The 9336-nt window shown below is 37.1% G+C and overlaps 1 non-coding gene across 1 annotated transcript; it reads right to left on the bottom strand.

Moving 5' to 3' along the window:
- Window positions 1-887: 887 nt before the first annotated feature.
- On the bottom strand, window positions 888-959 carry TRNAA-UGC (transfer RNA alanine (anticodon UGC)). The gene has a single exon. It is a non-coding gene; the product is annotated as a tRNA-Ala (tRNA).
- Between the last annotated feature and the right edge of the window lie 8377 nt (window positions 960-9336).

Raw genomic sequence — 9336 nt, 5'->3', positions numbered from 1 at the left:
ATTGTAATGATGATTGCATTGATATTGATGCTACCAATAACACCAACAATAAGAATTGATATGGTTATATTACTACAATATAGCTGTGGAGAATAACACTATAAGATTAATAATAATCTTCAGAGCATTTAGGGTGTTTTAGTGAGTAATATACGCATTTCGAGTGATTCATTGAAACAAAGTATCCCAAAACAAGCCTCCTTAGAAAACAAAAATCTACGTAATGCCAGCCTACCACGGCAAATAATCTCTTCCTCTTCTACATATTTTATAAAGTATTTCACTACATTTCAAAGAGTATCTTATCTCTGAATACGTCCATCGCAATCTTACTAAGAAGTTGACTTTGGTCAGTAACTGAATGGATAACCCCGAGTAAAATTAGATTGTTAATAACACGACAGAAATAATGTGCAGTCTTACTATAAGACGATAATTAAAATATTTAAATTTATTGACAAATATTTTGCTTGTCCCTCCCCCTCCCCCAAAAAACCTGGTAGTCTTTGGTTTCTACAGTTGTCCTATACAGTAGGCTTATATATAAACGCGGCCATCTACCAATCTTTGCCAGTACCCGTGTGATCTTGGTAGTGTTTTACAAGATTTGCCAGCCAATGCTTGTTATTAGCACCAGGTCTCTCTCTCTCTCTCTCTCTCTCTCTCTCTCTCTCTCTCTCTCTCTCTCTCTCTCTCTCTTGAAAAATAATCAATCGTTAGTTATTAAAGTTTTGTGATGAAATAGATATTTTATCTTATACTGGAAAAAACATTAAGAAATCAAAATAACGACCACCCGTGGAGATGCAGGGCATCGATCCCCGTACCTCTCACATGCTAAGCGAGCGCTCTACCATCTGAGCTACATCCCCAACAGTCGGTGGCTCTGGAGGTGCCGGGGATCGAACCCGGGGCCTTTCACATGCAAAGCGAACGCTCTACCACTGAGCTACACCCCCTTGACAATCTCGCGGATAAATACGAGATAAATTCTTTGGACAGGTCACAATTTTTCTTTTGATTAAGTAGGACTTCATATTTCATGATAGCTATGCAATGCGTTAATTATATTTTCTCCTAAAGAATGTAGGAAATTCCCTCATCCATAAAAGGCAGGAAACCATGGCTAAGTATATCCAGAACTTCATCACCTTCAGCTCTTAAAAATCTGGAAACAAAAATGTGCAGTGCCCATTCTCTCTCTCTCTCTCTCTCTCTCTCTCTCTCTCTCTCTCTCTCTCTCTCTCTCTCTCTCTCTCTCTCTCTAACAAAAATCTAATTTGATGTGGCCATCTCAAGGCCAATGATCTGTGAGCAAAAATAGACCTTTCGGGTTAAAATACAATAAAATTACTGTATTCATTCAACGTAAAGGGGAATGTTATTTTAGTTTGAGCAGCAATAGTGATAACTACGATTAGATTGTGTTGATAATAAATATAATGAATTGGGAGTGAATTACACCAAATATGAGGATTTAGATGATGGAAAAGATTAAAAAATTAGAATGGGATAAGGAACTCTCGCTCTGACGCTTTGTACTATAAGGCTTATAGTGTAAGTTATGAATCTTTTACACCCACTTGGAGACATAACAAGAACAACTTTTTTTCCTCAAGTTAATCAATTTGCAATACGCCAACAAGTGGAGGAACATACACAAAATTAAATTATATAAATTACCTTTTAAAGTTAGATTTGATCAATAATGTTAATTTTGGCTGACAGCAGATTATTTTTTTTTTTCATTTTTCAAGAGTCTAAGAAAATTTTATATAAAGTGTATAGATAAGATTAAGTCTACACGCAAAAATATATAAGCATCCATGTGCATAAATGTCTCCAGTATATATTGTAATAGACTTTTCAGTTGTAAGAAATAGATGAAATAGACTGAAACATCACATGCGAGTATCAAATGAACCAAAACCATTACTTATGAATCTCTTTCTTGTGCAAAGGTGTTGTCTGAACCGAATACATAATTTGGGACATCGACATCTGTTTTTATTGAACTCATGCTTTATGGGTCTGTGAGGTATAAAATAATTTCTCAGAAATTACAATAGAAAGTATTTTGGTCTGGAAAGAGAAATTTCAAGTCTATTAAGTGGAAATAAGAGTAGATAATAAATGCGTATCAAGACAAGTTCTTACAGATAGTATAAATCCAAAATTACTAAAGAAAACATTGCGATCTAAAAAGAGAGATGTCAAACCTATTATGTGGAAGTAAGAGTAGATAATATATGCGTATCCAGGTAAGTTCCTACAGATAATATAAAAAGGTTACTGGTTCATTTCGCTCTCGATCACATCATCAAGAATTCGGTCAGAAAGATTTATGTTGCCAAGGCGCCCAAAAGGCGGTCGGCTGCAAAGCCTAGCTAATATGGTTTCATTGGTAAAAATAGTTGTTGTTTAGCTTGATTTATTTTTACCTTCACCAACTTTGTTGCGAAGGTAATGTTTTCATAGGGGTGCTTTTGTTTATATGGTTATTTGTTTATATGTCTGCCTGCCTGCATGTTTGTGATTTGCATAACACAAAAACTATTTGACCGAATCTCATGAAATTTGGTGGGATGATTGGTCATAGTCCGAGGACAATTTGGTTAGACTGGGTCAAAAGTCAAGGCCAAGGTCACGAAAAGACCAAAAACGTCTTTTTGCCATATGGCCAATTTTTATCTAATTGGTATGAAACTAGTGCCAAATGTGCATAATTCAATTGCCTATCTTGTGATAGACAACATGATATAGGCGAAGGTATACGCTCTACCGAGTGCCCGTTCTAGTTTATCTCCCCCCTCTCTCTCTCTCTCTCTCTCTCTCTCTCTCTCTCTCTCTCTCTCTCTCTCTCTCTCTGAACAAGAGTTTTGCTAGGAAAAAAATGCTATTTTATGTTTTATGAATAACCTTGCACAACAGATCACCTTATTGATAACAGTTGATTGCCTAAAATTTATTAAATCTCATTACAGATCAAGCGAGAGTAGAAAGTAAAAATGGGTTTCTTCTCTGTTTTGTTAAGGAATAATGAATAGTTAGTGCAAGTATATAAAACTTGAATCCTTACAATGGCTGAAATCTCAACAATAAAATCTACCGTAAAATTTATTTCCCAATAACCTCAAATAGAAATACCTTGAGTATTATTCCAAGAAGAGTCCGTGTTTGGCCAAAAGCGCCAGGTAATCTACAACAATAACAACAGGCCACTGAACTAAAGGCTTTGGTTTTCTTTCATTCTTTATTACGGCTGACATTCTGTAAGATTATATACAGTCTTTTAGCCTGAATGGTTCTTACTGGAAGCGACCCTGGCTCACATTCCGTGGGTCGGGAGTTCTATCCGCTCTCTTACCCGATCGTTTCCTTAATGCATACATACATACATATACCAAAGGCACTTAGCCCCAATTTTGGGGGGTAGCCGACATCAACAATGAAACAAAACAAAAAGGGGACCTCTAATCTCTACGTTCCTCCAGCCTAACCGGGGACTCAGCCGAGTTCAGCTGGTACTGCTAGGGTGCCACAGCCCAACCTCCCACATTATCCACCACAGATGAAGCTTCATAATGCTGAATCCCCTACTGCTGCTACCTCCGCGATCATCTAAGGCACCGGAGGAAGCAGCAGGGCCTACCGGAACTGCGTCACAATCGCTCGCTATTCATTCCTATTTCTAGCACGCTCTCTTGCCTCTCACATCTATCCTCCTATCACCCAGAGCTTTCTTCACACCATCCATCCACCCAAACCTTGGCCTTCCTCTTGTACTTCTCCCATCAACTCTTGCATTCATCACCTTTTTTAGCAGACAGCCATTTTCTATTCTCTCAACATGGCCAAACCACTTCAACACATTCATATCCACTCTAGCCACTAACTCATTTCTTACACCCGTTCTCACCCTCACCACTTCGTTCCTAACCCTATCTACTCGAGGTACACCAGCCATACTCCTTAGACATTTTATCTCAAACACATTCAATTTCTGTCTCTCCATCACTTTCATTCCCCACAACTCCGATCCATATATCACAGTTGGTACAATCACTTTCTCATATAGAACTCTCTTTACATTCATGCCCAACCCTCTATTTTTTTACTACTCCCTTAACTGCCCCCAACACTTTGCAACCTTCATTCACTCTCTGACGTACATCTGCTTCCACTCCACCATTTGCTGCAACAACAGACCCCAAGTACATAAACTGATCCACCTCCTCAAGTAACTCTTCATTCAACATGGCATTCAACCTTGCACCACCCTCACTTCTCGTACATCTCATAACCTTACTCTTACCCACATTAACTCTCAACTTCCTTCTCTCACACACCCTTCCAAATTCTGTCACTAGCTGGTCAAGCTTCTCTTCTTTGTCTGCTACCAGTACAGTATCATCTGCAAACAGCAACTGATTTACCTCCCATTCATGATCATTCTCGCCTACCAGTTTTAATCCTCGTCCAAGCACTCGAGCATTCACCTCTCTCACCACTCCATCAACATACAAGTTAAACAACCACGGCGACATCACACATCCCTGTCTTAGCCCCACTCTCACTGGAAACCAATCGCTCACTTCATTTCCTATTCTAACACATGCTTTACTACCTTTGTAGAAACTTTTCACTGCTTGCAACAACCTTCCACCAACTCCATATAACCTTAATACTTTCTTCTTATTAGTGACATCGATGAACGCGGCAATTTTTTTCCCCCAGAGATCATCCGATATGATGAAGGGGGTAATTCTATTCCTATAAGTTCGTTTATACTGAAACGCGAAAGAAATTAAGGTATTGTAAAGACCTTAGACGTGTCAATTTATGTCTGGGGTTTTTTCAGCTTTCATCAACACGCTGTCCAGTGTAGTTTTTCTGAGGGTAGGAGGTTTTGTCTGATTGGTCACGGCAAACCAACCTAGTATGGGTGGCCCTGATTATAATACAGCTTCGCTAGTCATGGCGTATCGCAAACCCTTTCACTACGTTAGGTTCTCCTCATACACACACACACACACACACATATATATATATATATATATATATATATATATATATATATATATATATAATGTGTGTGTGTGTGTGTGTGTGAGTGTGAAGGTTAAGTGGCGTTGATGGTTATTGCAAGTGCGACACAAGAACACTGAAGATATAAACACTTTTACTTCCATTGACATTTTATTTCTTATGCTATAGATGAAAATGGATGTCTCATAGGTCAGGGAGAGGGAAACGGCATTGAAATCATTTCAACAAATGATTTTACTTTTGTTTTGCATTTCCACTGGGTACATTTTAATCCATAAAAGCAATCAATTAACAAAACAAAAGTCAGGAAGATGGATCACCACCAGCACGGCCATGTGAATTTATTGATCCACTCCAAGAGTCATAAATACAGCGAATTACATGCTGGCCAAGGTGTCCTTCCACCCTCCTCCCACCCCTTCCCTCTCCTAGCCCTCCCCCTTTGAGGTGGAAATTGACGTCATCAGAGACATTTAGTTAGCAACATTTTCGGTTTGCAAAGCCTTGGTGTTGTCCACATTTAGTTGAATTTTGTCCTTGGGTGCAACATCAGTAATAAAGTTATTTTATTTTCTCTATCTACTTTTCCCCTGGGAGTTTTTAGATTTGATTTTGTTCTAATGTATGTACGTACGTATGCATGTATGTACTTAACGCATTCAAGATAAAATTTGATGCAAAATCAACATGCGTCAGATACCAATTAGTACGTATATGCACACGTGAATAACAAATATATTGAATTCGTAAATAAATATTGGTATATAAGAGTGAAACTTTCAAAATGAACGAATCAAACACATTTATTATATTTCAAGTTGGTAAATGAAGCCCATATATATATATATATATATATATATATATATATATATATATATATATATATATATATATATATATATATATATATAATGTGTATGTATTTATACACAGTATATATGTATATGTGTATATATATGCGTATGTATGCATGTATGTATATGTATATTTATATGTATATATATATGTGTGTGTGTGTGTACTTTCTGTCAAGCTGAGTGGTACTGGTACTGCCAAACGTTTGACTATATGGTTTCTCCCCGTCCTTAGGTATGTGGAAAAGGTGGTAGTCATACCGTAGTGTGAGGGAGTGTTCCGAGTAGTAGTTAAAAAGGGTGGGGGTGGGAAGGATTGAATCTGTTTGCGTGTATATGTGCATATATATGTTGGAGTGGGGAGAGAGGTGAATGCTCGAGTGCTTGGACGAGGATTGAAACTGATAGACGAGAATGATCATGAATGGGAGGTAAATTAGTTTTTGTTTGCTGATGATACCGTACTGGTTGCAGACTCGGAAGAGAAGCTTGGCCGATTAGTGACAGAATTTGGAAGAGTATGTGAGAGAAGGAAGTTGATAAGGTTATGAGATGTGCGAGAAGGGAAGGTGTTGCAAGGTTGAATGTCATGTTGAATGGAGAGTTACTTGAGCAATTAGGTCAGTTTAAGTACTTGGGGTCTGTTGTTGCAGCAAATAATGGAGTGAAAGCAGATGTACGTCAGAGAGTGAATGAAGGATGCAAAGTGTTGGGGGTATTGAAGGGAGTGGTAAAGAATAGAGGGTTAGGCATGAATGTAAAAAGATTTCTGTATGAGAAATTGATTGTACCAGCTGTGATGTATGGATCGGAGTTGTGGGGAATGAAAGTGACGGAGAGACAGAAATTGAATGTGTTTGAGATGAAGTGTCTAAGGAGTATGGCTGAGGTATCTCGAGTAGATAGGGTTAAGAACGAAGTAGTGAGAGTGAGAACGGGTGTAAGATAATGTTCTTCTTGAATTTAGGTTTTGTACTTAGAATCGAATCATTTCCACCACTATAAGTAATTGGTAAGTTTGTAACAGTCGTTCGTTTTATGATAATTCTATCACTAACACTAATGATTTTCCTTTATTCAAATAGATCCTAAATACCTTTGAAATTAAAATCACCCTGCCTCGGGATCGTAAAACCAAGGGGATACACTTTTGTGTTGCGTTGTTCTGCTTGGCCATGGATTCGAACCTTTCCACTAGTTGGAAATAAAGATAGACGGTTGACTTAGACTATTCAGCCACGTCCATGCCATAAAACATTTTTGATTTGCCATATTGCGATACTGTTCTGTTGTCCACCTACTTTGCTTTAATTTTCATATATTCTTTTTTTGTTATTACCATTAAGACCAGTATCTTGTTATTCTACTATATTAGGTGCTGATAACCACTACTTTAAACTAAGAGAGTGAATTGTAATACAGTTATTTAAATAGCAATAAAAAAAGCTTTCTTTGGCGTTCAATGTCACATTTTTGCATTTACAATAAAGCAAGTTTCAACACTACACATTTTGACCGTTATCAAGCCACACACGAAGAGTAAGTACATATTTTATAGATATTGCAGACATATCTGGCTTAACATCTTCACAGCTTAAATCTTTAATCCTCTCCCGGTTTTGGCATTTTTACTAAGACGGATGGCTAAAGAGGTTGTTTATACCAGCTTTTAACACTAGTTTATACTATCCCCCTCTTCCCTTTGCGTTTGGCCCCTAATTGAGACAGAAACAAGCGTGTCAGGTGTCACGAGATGAAGCAATTGATACCCATTTTTAAGGTCAATGAGAAATTTTACCTCAAATCAAGGTCACGGGTTTGGCACCCCTTCTTGGCGCTGTGTGATAACACTGAAAATGGTGACCCCAAAGTATAAGGGTTCAGTGTATCTTACATGTGTACGAATTTGGTACCAGTGGCTCTTCTCATCTCTTCGTCACGATCGGTTCAGTCGTTTGGTCTCCAGATCTGAAAATGCTTTAACTCACCCACCCACATACTCACAAGCATCTCGGGCTATAACATACTTTTATTTCTTAAAATTTTGGATAGGTATTTCTGCGTAGCCAAAAATTTGAGCCTTAGCAGCGAGAAGAAATAAATGTAGATGGTTTACTTAGACCCATCAGTGTTAGTGATAAAATTGTCATAAAACATCCAAGGTGTACAAACTTATAAATTATATATGTTGGGAGGATTTTGATTCTAAGTATAACATTCAATTCGATAAGAATATATACGACAGTCAAAATCAAGTCTTATCTCTTATCTTATCCAAGTTAAATTTGAACCTCTATTTGTACTTGACGCTAAAAGTCTAATCCTTGGGTGAATAGAATTACATAGAGTGAAAATATTTTTCCTTTGGTTTATTTGGATAAATGAAAATCCTGCAGCGTACAAATATTTTCACAAAAAGGAAGACAACAGACTTGAAGAATTACCGCCTAATAAGTTTACTTTCCGTATTATATAAAATATTTACAAAGATCATATAATGCCAAATAGAAAGAGAGCTAGAATTGAATCAACCAAGAGAGCAGGCAGGCTTTAGAAGTGGGTATTCAAGAACAGACCATATCCATGTAGTTAACCAGTAAATGGAAAACCAACAGAGTATGACAACTATATAGGGTATTTATAGACTATGAGAAAGATTTATTTCTGTCAAAACCTCAGCACTAATGAAAACCGTTTAAGATATCAATACAGAAATTACTGCAATCTTAATACTACACAAAGAGTGAGAAAATTCCGACTGAGAATGGAGTTAGACAGGGAGACCCCATCACTAAATTGTTCACAGCATGCCTTGAAGTTTGTAAGAATTTGGATTGGGAAAATATAGGAATTAATATTTATGGGGAATACCTTCAAAAGTTAATATTTGCAGATTACCTAATTGTGTTTGGTGAATCATCATTTGAGTAGAGAAAACAGGAGTGTTGGACTGAATACGAATATGAGTTAACTATGATGATGTTAAATTAAAATGCAAAGACAACAAATAAGAGTTATAGACGAACCTCTAGAGATTGTTAATGAATATGCATTCTTAAGACAGTCAGTAAGTGTTTTCGCAGGACACGAGACCGAAAGTATAAAAAGGATAATTATGGAATGGAGAGCTTTTGGTAAACAAAGTAAGATTATGAAAGGTGAAATGCCGCTTTCTCTAAAAAGAAAATATTCAATCAGATGGTCCTACCAGTTTTAACTTGTGGATCAGAAACTTTGAGCCTCTCTAAAGACTTAGAACATAAGCTAATTACATCTCATAGAGCTATGAAGAGAATAATGAGAACAACAATAAGAGACAGAAAAAGAGCAACGAGGATACGAGAGTAAACGAAAGTAGAGGATATTGTAACAACATGTAAGAAAAAGAAATTGACATGGGCAGGACATATAATGAGAATAAAAGATAATAGGT

The sequence above is a fragment of the Palaemon carinicauda genome, chromosome 19, assembly GCF_036898095.1.
Source record: "Palaemon carinicauda isolate YSFRI2023 chromosome 19, ASM3689809v2, whole genome shotgun sequence".
In the NCBI taxonomy this organism is placed as follows: Eukaryota; Metazoa; Arthropoda; class Malacostraca; order Decapoda; family Palaemonidae; genus Palaemon; species Palaemon carinicauda.
Note: the sequence above shows the minus strand (reverse complement) of the source record. Positions and strands in the feature narration are given on the sequence as shown.